The sequence below is a fragment of the Patagioenas fasciata genome, chromosome 2 (assembly GCF_037038585.1).
Source record: "Patagioenas fasciata isolate bPatFas1 chromosome 2, bPatFas1.hap1, whole genome shotgun sequence".
Taxonomy (NCBI): domain Eukaryota; kingdom Metazoa; phylum Chordata; class Aves; order Columbiformes; family Columbidae; genus Patagioenas; species Patagioenas fasciata.
The window spans coordinates 118,258,893-118,271,112 of record NC_092521.1 but is presented as its reverse complement, the minus strand read 5'-3'; positions in this window follow the sequence as shown (position 1 = coordinate 118,271,112).

The following is a 12,220-nucleotide window of genomic DNA, read 5'->3' as shown; positions in this document are numbered from 1 at the left end:
TACATTACTTTTAAGGAATTAATGTGTGCAAATTAATGCATCGAGGTATTTTTCCAAAATTAATTTTAAAAGTGGGAGATAATAGTTCACGAGTTTATCAGTCTGTATGTCTGGAGGAGATGAAGGGGTGAAGGAAGAAAACTATTGTTTTCTGTGATGGAAACTGGAACAACCTCACCCTACCAACATAGAGTCCCCTTTCATCCCTATCAATGGTTACTGTTGTATGATAACATATGATCATGATACTGTTTATGTCACCCTGCTATAATGAAGGAAATAGAAACCAATGTAGTTTGCTTTTGTATTTATTATAAATGTCTTTTAATTTCATTAGGGAGCAGACTTAATTAGCGTAGCTGTTTCTCATTACTAATGCAATCCGTATATATCCACAGTCTCATTAGCTCTGCTGTATCTCCTCTGTACTCAATCTTGTAATAAATAAAGAGGAAATTTACTGCAGCAGTGCTCTGATATTCAAGAACATGCTCCATTCAGGGCTGCTAAGTGGATATTGCACATTTCCATGCATTTTACTTTATCCCAATAATATTCTACCTGGAAACTTAGTCACAAACAAAATAAAGAACAATAATCACTCTTGAAAGTGGAGTTCTCATTCTGTCCACCACTAACAGCAGACTGCAAACCCAGGCTGATACCTCTTTCACTGAGCAGTATTAATGTTCAGTCAATGAAGCAATTTGAAAGGTTGAGCCTTCTTGGATGCTGTAGGAGAGATGGAGCTCTTTGTAATGCAGCAGTGGGGTGTGAGTGATATATAAAGCTGGCAAACAACATCAACAAGCTTTTCACTCCTATGAATGTGAAGTGCAGGAAGCAGCAAAATTACAAGAACAGATGAAAAACATGATGAGTGAAATTAAACAGCAAAGAGTTAGTTCACCGACAAATAAGTAAAACCAAGCTGTGAGACAAAAATTAATCCACAAGAAAAATCTCAACTGTGGCTTGCTTAAATACCCCAAACTGGTCACTGGTGGGCATATTTAACTCTACAAGGGACACAAGAAAAAGTGGAATATACAGCATGTGAAATACATCACCATGACAACACCTTTTACAAATGTGTATAGGAGTGTGAAACCACTGTATTTACTGGTGAAGTGAAAATGGAAAAAAAAAAGTGTTGCACCAAAGTGATTTCACATATTTTAATGTCAAGGGGTATTTTTGATATAAGACAAATTCCTGAGATGATAAACTATTAGCAAGGACAAAATCTTGCACTGGAAGTCAGAATGTGTGTTAGAGCAAGAGGTAATTTAGATTTGTATTACTAGATGTTCCACATTAATAATTGCTGCAAGTTACTTACTGTATTTAGTAATCAGATTTAGATTTGAACCTTCACAAAGCTGCAAACACAAAATAAAGATGTGGAAGAAAGGTTCACCTCTGTGGTATTAAGATGAGTCAAAATCACAGACATCTCTGGAGGTCATCTAGTCCTATCACCTGCTCAAAATATGGCTAAACTCAAAGTTGGAGGAGGTTGCCCTGGACTGTGTCCAGTCATGTTTTGAAAATCTTTGAGGATGGAGAATCCAAACATCATCTCTGTGCTCCTGGCCCACAGATGCACCACTCTCAAATCGTTATTAATATCATCATAAGATTCCTACTGACCCATTTCCCCAATCTGCTGAGGTTCCTCTAAATGGCAATCCTGCCCTCCAGCGTGTTATTGTCCCACTCATTTGGTAATATCCATAAAGCCCTGCCCTGTTACACAGGTCATGGTGAGGATTTTGAAGGGTATCAGAAACAGCACTGAGGAGCTTCGCTCCTCACTGAGTGCCACTTATTCCTGCCGGCTCATCTTCAGTGATCTTTCAGTGCCCTGTTTGACCCCCACACATGAGGTCTTCACTCACCTGATGTGCCTTATCTTGCAGTGACTGAAGCCTTTAAAACTCACCCCACTCTGCCCCTGCCTTTCTCTACAAACAGGAAGAGAGATTTTTGCTCCTAGAGACAGATGCATGGTCCTGCTTACTTAAGTGTGGTCCATTCAGAAGAAAATTGCATCCTAGAAAGGTTTTTTCTTTTTCTGAAGTAATCCATATTCCAGAAAAGCTTTTCCGTAATGGGCCTGTCTGGCATGGAGTTAATTTTCTACATAGTAGCCCGTATGGTGCTGTGTTTTTGATCAGTGACCAGAACAGTGTTGGTAACACACTGGTGTTTTAGGTCTCGTTGAGAAGTGCTTGCATAGTGCCAAGGCCTTCTCTGTTTTTTGCTCTGTCCCACTAGCAAGTGGGCTGGTGGTGGGCAAAAGGTGTGGAGGGGATGCAGCTGGGATACCTGACCTGGATCAGCCAAAGGGATATTCCATACCATATACCATCATGCTCAGCAATAATACTGCAGAGGTGGGAACTTTTCCAAAGTAGCTGTTACTCAGAGTCTGGTTGGGCATCAGTCTGGTGGTGAGTGATGATTGGTTTTGCATAATTTGATTTTTTTTTCTTTTCCATGCCTCTCCCCCTTTCACCTCTTAAACTGTCTTTACCTTGACCCACAAGTTTTCTTCTCTCATGTGCCCTTCCGATTCTCTCCTCCATCTGTCTGGGGAGACTGAGTGAGCAACTGGGTGGAGGTTTAGCTGCCAGCTTGGATCAACCTGCCACACTTCCAAATTTAAGCCATATTTTTAAAGAAGAAATTAAAAGGCTGTTGGATTTTGATACAAACTTACTTTTATTCAAATCATTAAATTTGAAAAAACAAAGCAAAAAATCCCCAAGGCTCAAACTGGAAAAACCTGTGTTATTTATACATTTTTTAACCACGATGATTTTCAAGTATCAGGAGAATCTAACAAGCAACTTTTTAATCAATTCATTTTTAGCTTCTCAAAGGTAACCACTGATTGATACTGCCTAACAACAATTTGAAAGTCATTACTAAAACCATGCTTAGTGAAAAAGAAACAAGATAATTAATTGCCTCTTTCACTGTCCTCCTTTGAACTGAGGATATAATCCCTGGATTTATTTTTGAGATTGTACATCTTCTAATGCAAAGGAACTTCAAATTTTTAGATGAAATGAGCCTTCAGCTTTACAGATAAATGTAGTGTTTTTAAAGACATTTATTTCTACTAAACATTTTTCTGCTATTTTGTATATTGAAAATATACAATGGAAACACATAAATCTATGTACTCTTGAAACACGTAGATAAACTCCCTCCCCGGTTTTCATTTGCACTTTAGATCAATTTATTAATCATATTTAAGGCAGTTTTTTCACTCTCAGACTTAAATAAAATAAATCTCCAAAGAGGTCAGGATTTGCTCAGAGGAAAAGCATGACCTCTTGAAAAGAAAATCTTTCCCCTGAGCTTATTTCTCATAGTGAGTAAATAGCTACTGAAGGGTTGATACATGTGGTCAGAGTAGGTAAATGAGTGTGGTACTTGGACCATGGAAAATCTCCTCATGCAAATGAGTGTGACTGTAGTTGTCCTGCAAGTAAAACACTTTGCGAAGCAAATCTGTAGCATGGGTCAGTGATAATCCTGGGGAAAGACCTGCCTGCTCCATCATCCTTGGAAGGCAGCTGTAGGGTGCTAAGGCCAGTACCACCCAGAAGGTTTTTGTATGAACAGGGGAAGGACATACAAGTGAGAAAGAAATAGTAGTGACAAAGCAGTGAAACTCTTCTGCTGGTTTTTTGACTTGTGTTTATCTCAAAGTTATATAGGAAACATCTAAAAGCATTGTGATTTATAAAACCTGAGTTGGCTTGAGCCAGTCCTATCATCCTCTGTGAAGTGTAATCACTTACTTTCTCACAGGCATTTAAAATGGGAGCTGAGCAAAGACTTATGGCCCTTTCAATTATTTCACAGACCAGATGTCTGCTTTTCCCTACAGAAAGGTTTGTACCGACTGAGGTCCTGGAGGTCTGTATGAACAGACGTCTGACAACACTGTCACTGTACAACAGGAGATTATTTAGTCAGGTTGGCAAGGACGTCAATAGCCCACCAGCTATGGTTAAAGAAACATCACATTCTCCTTCTATTTAGTGCCAGAATGTATATCTACCCCATGGATGACCCTGTATATGACTGCTATCACAGGAGCCTTTTCAGATTTGCAGCAGTCCAACATGGGCCCTGTGAAATCCTGCCTTCTGCTCTACGAGGGTATGAAAGCAGCAAAGTTCTTATTTCCTTTCACTTGCTTCACTGAGAAAAACAACCTCACTTTTCCTTGCCATGCTATTAAACTTTATTTTCATTTACCTTTTCCTTTTCAAAATCTGTAAGTGTTTCAAGGGCAGGTGTGGAGTCTTGCATCTGGGCATGAACAACTCCAGGTTCTAGCATAAGTTGAGGAATGACCTGCTGGAGAGCAGTGTAGGGGAAATGGACCTGGGGGTCCTGGTGGGCAGTAGGATGACCATAAGCCAGCACTGTCCCCTTGTGACCAGGAAGGCCAACGGCATCCTGGGGTGTATTAGAAGGGGGGTGGTTAGTCGGTCGAGAGAGGTTCTCCTCCCCCTCTACTCTGCTCTGGTGAGACCGCATCTGGAATATTGTGTCCAGTTCTGGGCCCCTCAGTTCAAGCGGGACAGGGAACTGCTGGAGAGTCCAGCACAGAGCCACGAAGATGGTTAAGGGTGTGGACCATCTCCCTTATAAGGAAAGGCTGAGGGAGCTGGGGCTCTTTAGTTTGGAGAAGAAGAGACTGAAGAGTGACCTCATAAATTTTTATAAATATGTAAAGGGTGAGTGTCACGAGGATGAAGCCAGGCTCTTCTCGGTGACAACCAGTGGTAAGACAAGGGGTAATGGGTTCAAACTGGAACACAGGAGGTTCCATTTAAATACGAGAAGAAACTTCTTCACAGTGAGGGTGACAGAGCACTGGAACAGGCTGCCCAGGGGGGTTGTGGAGTCTCCTTGTCTGCAGACATTTAAGATCCACCTGGACACTTTCCTGTGTAATGTCATCTAGGTGTTCCTGCTCCGACAGGAGGATTGGACTAGATGATCTTTTGAGGTCCCTTCTTATTCCTAACATTCTGTGATTCTGTGATTCTGTGATTCTGTGATTCTCTCTACATGAACTTTGCAGAGACGTAGAAAGCATGTTGTCTATGGTGAAGTCTTCTTTCTGGAAAGAAGTCCTGAATTGTTTTATGTTCCCCTGGGACCTCCACCCACCACCACCATCTCCTGCCAAGGGCCCAGGGGACGTGTCTCAGCTCAGCCTGGGGCCTTGGGTCCCTGCCTGAGCCGTGTTGTAGGTGTGTGTGCCTGTCTCGTCTTGGCCCCTGTCCCAGGCTGGGCCTGGGCCCTGCCCTGCAGAGAGCGGCTCTCCTGGATGGAGAGAGCCCTCAGTGCTGGGTCAGAGCTCGGCATGCAGAACTTGGGGCATAAGAGAGCACAGCAATGCTGTGCTGTGCTGCGCTGTTCTATTCTGTACACTCAGAAGGACTCAAATAAAGATGTGACTATTTGACAGAAATGCCATAAGGGTTTGAGCTCCAAAACTAATTTCAAGGACACATAACACAAAGGATACAAGTGGAAACAGGATTTTGCTTTATTTTTTTGCATCCTGGCAAAGGCAAGTCACAGAGCTGCAGAGAGCAACAGCAGGAACACAGGCCAAGCTGTCCTGTTTCCTGAAGACTGAGAACATGAAGAATGAGGATCAGGACCGACCACACACAAAAGAAGATGGAGAAGTTGTGTGGTACCATGAGGTATCTTCCAAAGTGTGATACGCAGCAATGACAAGCTGACTTTTGGATTTCTGAAACTTGCTCCACCACTGGGCTTCTTGGCCTGGGAGGTGCAAGGGCAAGCAGGGTAGGAACTGAGGGCAAAAGGCTCAGAGGAGCCCTGAACAGGGGCTGTGCTCAATGCGACAGAGGTTGAGAAGCAACACCCGGGAGCACCCTCGGGGCCCGCCCTGGGAGTCCATGGAGGACCCCCAGGAGCACCCTTGGAGCTCGACCTAGGAGGCCATAGTGGACCCCGGGAGCACCCTTGGGGCTCAACCTGGGAGTCCATGAAGGACCCCGGGAGCACCCTCGGGGCCCGCCCTGGGAGTCCAAGAAGCTTCCTCCCCCCAGATGTGGGGCACGAGGGCCACCTTCATGGAGCAGGAGCAGCAGGCACCCAGCCACAATGGCCCAAAGGTGGCCCAGGGCCGAGGAGCTGTGCTCACTGCTGCAGAGGAAGGCAAAAAACCCATGGAGACACTTGATACTCACATGGGAGAAAAAAAGCCTTCCTCCCCCCAGCTGCAGGACACGAGAGGCCATCTTCGTGGTGCATGAGCAGCAGGCAGGAACCAAGCCAAAAGGGACCAGAGGAGCTCTGCAAAGTGGTCATGCTCCATGCTGCAGAGGAAGGCAAAAAACCCCCGGGGACCAGTGCCAATCTGCCCCGGGGGAAAAAATTCCTTCCTGACCCCAGTGCTGGCGATCGGCTGTTCCCTGAGCATGGGAGCAAGACCTGGCTCCTTGTCCCACAGGCTGGTCGTGCTGCCCAGGAAGTACCCAAGCCCTATTCTCCCTTGACCTGGAGCCCTCTCAGGGGCTTCTGAGAGCTCCCAAATAACCCCTTGCCCTTGGGGGCAAGGATCCTTCCCATGCCTGATGGGTGGGTGCTCCAAAATACTGGGCCCCCTTGCAACCACTCTGTATCCCACTCCTTATGGCTTACCAGGGACACAAACCTTTTTCAGAGGGCATAACATGGGAAGCTTTCAGCAGCTGTAGGCTGGAGGAAAGCCAAAGAGATGAAGACAGCATGCCGCATTTCCTCACCATTCCTTCCCAATGCACCAAGTGACGTGTGCTTCTGTGCTGGCTTTTATGGGGAGGTTGGCTGCTTGGGAAGATGTCCTTGAATGCTTTTTTTGTTGTTTACCATGTCTTGATGTAGGGGATATCTCCTGCGTCAGAGCTTCAGCTGGGAGGGGGTATGGGGCCTGTCGAATTATACTGTGAGATAGAGCTTCTTTCTTCTGTTTTGTAGATGCTGAGGACATTGGGTTTGTCTACTTTGGAGATAAGGAGGCTGAGGGGCAACCTCAATGCTCTCTGCAGCTTCTGAGGAGGGCAAGTGGAGAGGGAGGTGCTGATCTCTTCTCCTCAGTACCCAGTACCAGGATGCATGGGAGTGGCTCAAAGCTGCGTCCATCAGGGGAGCTTTGGACTTGACAAGAGGAAACTTTTCTTTCCCAAGAATGTGGTCAGCCCCTGGAACTGCCTTGCTGGAGAGCTGGTCGATACGCCATGCCTGTCAGCATTTAAGAGCCATTTGGACAATGCCCTTCAAACCATGTTTTAACGTTTGGTGAACCCTGAAGGGATCAGGCAATCGGACTTCATGATCATTGTAGGTCTCTTCCAGATGAACTCCTCTTCTCACCTCTCCTATTTTCCCTTCTCCTCTCCTTTTGTTCCTACCTCTTCCTTTCCCCAGCAGTACGTGCTGAGGAAATCTGATGACATTTCTTCCCAGCCCTGCACTAACAGAAGGCATCAAATACTCATAAACATGTTCCAACCCAAGCTCTGGCTCTGTCACCTTGTTGGAAGGAAGAAACTCCCTTCTTCTGATGGGGGTGAGAGCACCGGGTCCCCCTTGCAACATTTGGGAATCCCACTTCTTACAGCTGCTGACTCTGGCTTCAAGGGGGATGAGGATGGTGAGCTCTGCAGTGCTCCTCAAGAAGGTATTCCCTTGGTCTTGCCACTGCTATCCAGATGAGAAGGATTTCCATCCATTAGCTGAGTTTGGAAGGCGGCCCTGCCAGCAGATTGCCTTGCAGTGAAGAACCTCCAGCAGCCTCATGCAAGCTCCTCCTCCCTCAGCCCCTGCCCTGTGGTTCCACCAGCTCCTCAAGTGCTTCCTCGGGGATGTGTTGGGGCTGCCCCCGGGCCAGCTCTGGCAGTGGACACGGGACCCAGCTGCTCCTTTTGATCCTGCCCCAGGGGCATTGTGACCGTGGCCCAGTGACATGGGGGACAGAATCCAACGTGTGCAGCCCCGCCCACCACAGCTCTGCCCAGCACCCTTTGGAGGAACCCTTTGGGCTACTGCTGGCCCCGAGGAGATAACAGGGATAAGAGGAGGTGGTTTCAGCAGCCGCAGCCTGGAGAAATTCCAAAGTTTAGCCAGAGCCATAGGCTGAACTGGACAGTGCCAACAGACCAGCATGGGAATGAGAAACAAGTGAGCAGTGGTGACACTGAAGTGTGGTGAAAAGAACGGTCAAGTTCAGGCCTAGAACATTTGGATCCGTTGCCAAAGCACAGCCAGGCAAATGCTGCCTCTTCCAAACAGCAAAAATAGCCTCCTGCCCCAATCCCACTGAATCCAAGCTGCACAGCTCCTCCATCAAACACACCCGTTGGCCAGATTTATATGTGATACAAAATCCACTTCAGCCACGGCGCAAATCTTCCACAGCTGATTTTGACTTTCACCTTTTGTAGAGCAGAGGAAGAGTTCAGCTGGAAGTGACCTCATGTCAAGTTCAAGCTTGTCCAGAAGGATACTGTGAGGGACAGTATCAAAAGTTTCACTAAAACTACATCTGCTGCCTTCCCTTCATCCACTAGGCAGGTGACCTCATCATAGAATTAAATTATATTAAATTAAACAGGACTTTCCCTTAGTGAAACCATGTTGACTGTGCCTGATGATTGCATTGTTCTTTAAATGTCTTTCATTAACACCCAGTATGATGTTCTCCATAATTTTTCCAGGTACTGAGGTTAGACTGACAGGTCTGTAGTTTCCTGGGTCTTCCCTCATGCCTTTCTTATAAACTGGAAGAACGTCAACTAACTTGCAGTCAGCGGGGATCTCCCCAGACTCCCAAGGCCTTAGGTAGATGACCAAGATAGGTCCTGCTGTAACATCTGCTAGCTTATTCAGTATTCTGGGATGAATCCCATCAGGTGACATGGACTTGCGATTCATTCAGCTGGCACAGCTGGCACCTTACAAGTTCAGTGCCCACAGACAGAAAGTCACTGTTGCCACACGCATGGTCCTCTGACTCAGGGGACAGGTCAGCCCAACATCTGTCAATATTATTCAAGACCGAGGCAAAAAAAGCATTGAATACCTCTGATTTGTCTTCATCCCTATTTATGAGGTGACCATATTCAACAAGTATATTGCCTGGGAGATCAATAGTAGGCACTCACAACCATATCTGCTTCATCTTCCATCCCCATAATCCTCACCCAGAGGCTCTCAACCACATCATCCCTAACTGTAGCCAACAGACAGTCAAACCTCTCCCCTACATACGGTGCAACTCCTCCACCTCACCTGCCCTGCTGAGCCCTCCTGAACAGCCTAGAGCCCTCCATCCCATTTGCTCATCTCTCTTTGTGGAAACACATTCAGATCTTATCTGGCAAATCCCCCTTTCCTTCAGGATTTAGGATTTAGAGTACTAAAAGGGTAAGGAAGATACTCTTCTTGTGATTTGCTACATTGGTGCCAAAATTGATATGTACTTTCAGACTGTGTAAATAAGGGCATTTATACCCTATACATTTAGTTGGTTGTGGTAGTGCCAGAGATGGAAGAAGGAGGTGGACCGTGAACTGGCTGAAGGAAAGAAGCCAGAGAGTCGTGGTCAATGGGGCGCAGTCTGGCTGGGGGCCTGTATCTGGTGGAGTGCCTCGGGGGTCAGTACTGGGGCTGGTATTATTCAATATATTCATCAACGATTTGGATGAGGGAATAGAGTGTACTATCAGCAAGTTTGCTGATGACACCAAGCTGGGAGGAGTGGCTGACACACCAGAAGGCTGTGCTGCCGTCCAGCGAGACCTGGACAGGCTGGAGAGTTGGGCGGGGAAAAATTTAATGAAATATAACAAGGGAAAGTGTAGAGTATGGCATCTGGGTAGGAACAACCCCAGGTTCCCGTATAAGTTGGGGAATGACCTATTAGAGAGCAGCGTAGGGGAAAGGGACCTGGGGGTCCTGGTGGGCAGCAGGATGACCATGAGCCAGCACTGTGCCCTTGTGGCCAGGAAGGACAATGGCATCCTGGGGTGTATTAGAAGGGGGGTGGTTAGTCGGTTGAGAGAGGTTCTCCTTCCCCTCTACTCTGCCCTGGTGAGACCGCATCTGGAATATTGTGTCCAGTTCTGGGCCCCTCAGTTCCAGAAGGACAGGAAACTGCTGGAGAGAGTCCAGTGTAGAGCAACAAAGATGATCAAGGGAGTGGAGCATCTCCCTTATGAGGAAAAGCTGAGGGAGCTGGGTCTCTTCAGCTTGTAGGAGACTGAGGAGTGACCGTATTAATGTTTACAAATATATAAAGGGTGAGTGTCACGAGGATGAAGCCAGGCTCTTCTCGGTGACATCCAATGGTAGGGCAAGGGGCCTTGGATGCAAGCTGGAACACAAAAGGTTCCACTTAAATTTGAGAAGAAACAACTTCTCAGTGAGGGTGACAGAACACTGGAACAGGCTGCCCAGGGGGATTGTGGAGTCTCCTTCTCTGCAGACATTCAAGACCCACCTGGATGCTTTCCTGTGTAACGTCATCTAGGTGTTCCTGCTCTGGCAGGGGGATTGGACTAGATGATCTTTTGAGGTCCCTTCCAATCCCTAACATTCTGTGATTCTGTGATTCTCCACTGTCTTAGCTTACCTAATGCAAAGAACTTTTCTACCCCTTATTTCTAGATCTTATTTCTGGATATGAGCATTCACCTCATTCTCTAAGCATCTTGGGAATTTGATTCCTCCTGTTGTGCTCAAGAGCTGCAGTGTTTCAGGCAGTCTGTTCTCTCCATGAACAGGACTTGGTCTTTCATTCTAATTTTTTGGAAATGGGTGCAACGCAAGCAAGTGTTATGTTTGTTCTGTATTGCATGGATTTAAGACTCTTCCTGGATATGGGGATGCCCCCCTACCAAATTTTTGGATGAAGAGTAGCAGGTTTTTAATGTTTTATCTACCATATTTGCTCAGAGGCTTTCAAACCAGAAACAGGAGAGGCTCGTTGGAGCTCAGGAATAGTGACCACCCAGTAACCCCTGCACACTCCCATGGAAAGTGGAGAAAAAGCATCAGCAACAGAGCTACCTCAACCTCCCGAATACTACAGACTGCCTTCTGTTTTTAGTAGTAGCCCTCTCCTACCTCTCTGAAGCCAAGACTGTGGGACAATATTTGCAACAGAGGTATTTGGTCATTGATCTTGACTACCTCTCTCCATGCCTCTTTTTAGCTGGCAAGTGATGCTTTAAAATATTCAAGTTTCAAGCTTATGACGTTTTTGTACTTATTTGAGTTCCAGTCATCGGTAGTTGAGTACAAGATTTTATAAAGTAACCTCATGTTGCACATGCAGAAATAATTTCCTCCTTGTGTCTTCTATATTAACAAAGACTTCTCCCATCCTTCACTTCTAAGAAATGTTGGTGGTTGAAAGAAAATCAGTTAAGCTAACCACTTCATTTTAAATGTTCCCTTCCATCTCATTCTCTTGTTCTGCAATCTATTTTTGTTACAATGGAAAGAGAAGACCAATAGGACTCTGCTAAACAGTTCATTTGGATCCCATCACATATTTCATTTTCACAGAGTGAGCTTGAAGTATGTTAATTAGCTGCATGGCCCATCTATGCTTTAGGGTAGAAATGTTCTTACAATTACAGTAATTGCTCAAATCCTTGAACTGAGAAAACAAAGAAACAGTGAAAGCTATGGAATGAATTGATGCAGACAGTTTGATGGTACTTAGGATGAGGATCATTTTAGTATGAGAATATTTTGAGTGATTGTACATATTTGCTTTGCCATGTGTTGAGAGTATGGGGTATAAACAGACACTCGGCATGGCATTCATTTAATTTCATTCCTGCAAACCGCATGTATAACGGAAGCACAGTGACTTCCCAATTAGCAAAAAGACAACAGAAATTACATTGTTATTTCATCTTCCAAATACTGAATTATTTAGTAATATGTCCAACATATACAATTTTTAAGGTGTTATCCAATATAGTGAACAACAAGACTTTCTGAGTTGCTTCAGGACATCCTGTCAAGTAATTGTTCCTCACATTTCAGCAAATAGCAAACCTGGGTAAGACCTAAATAAGCCCAGAGACTGCTTTATTGATTTAAATGTCTTTCTTCTTAAAGGCCACTTTTTGTTTCCTGTAAATAAATACCC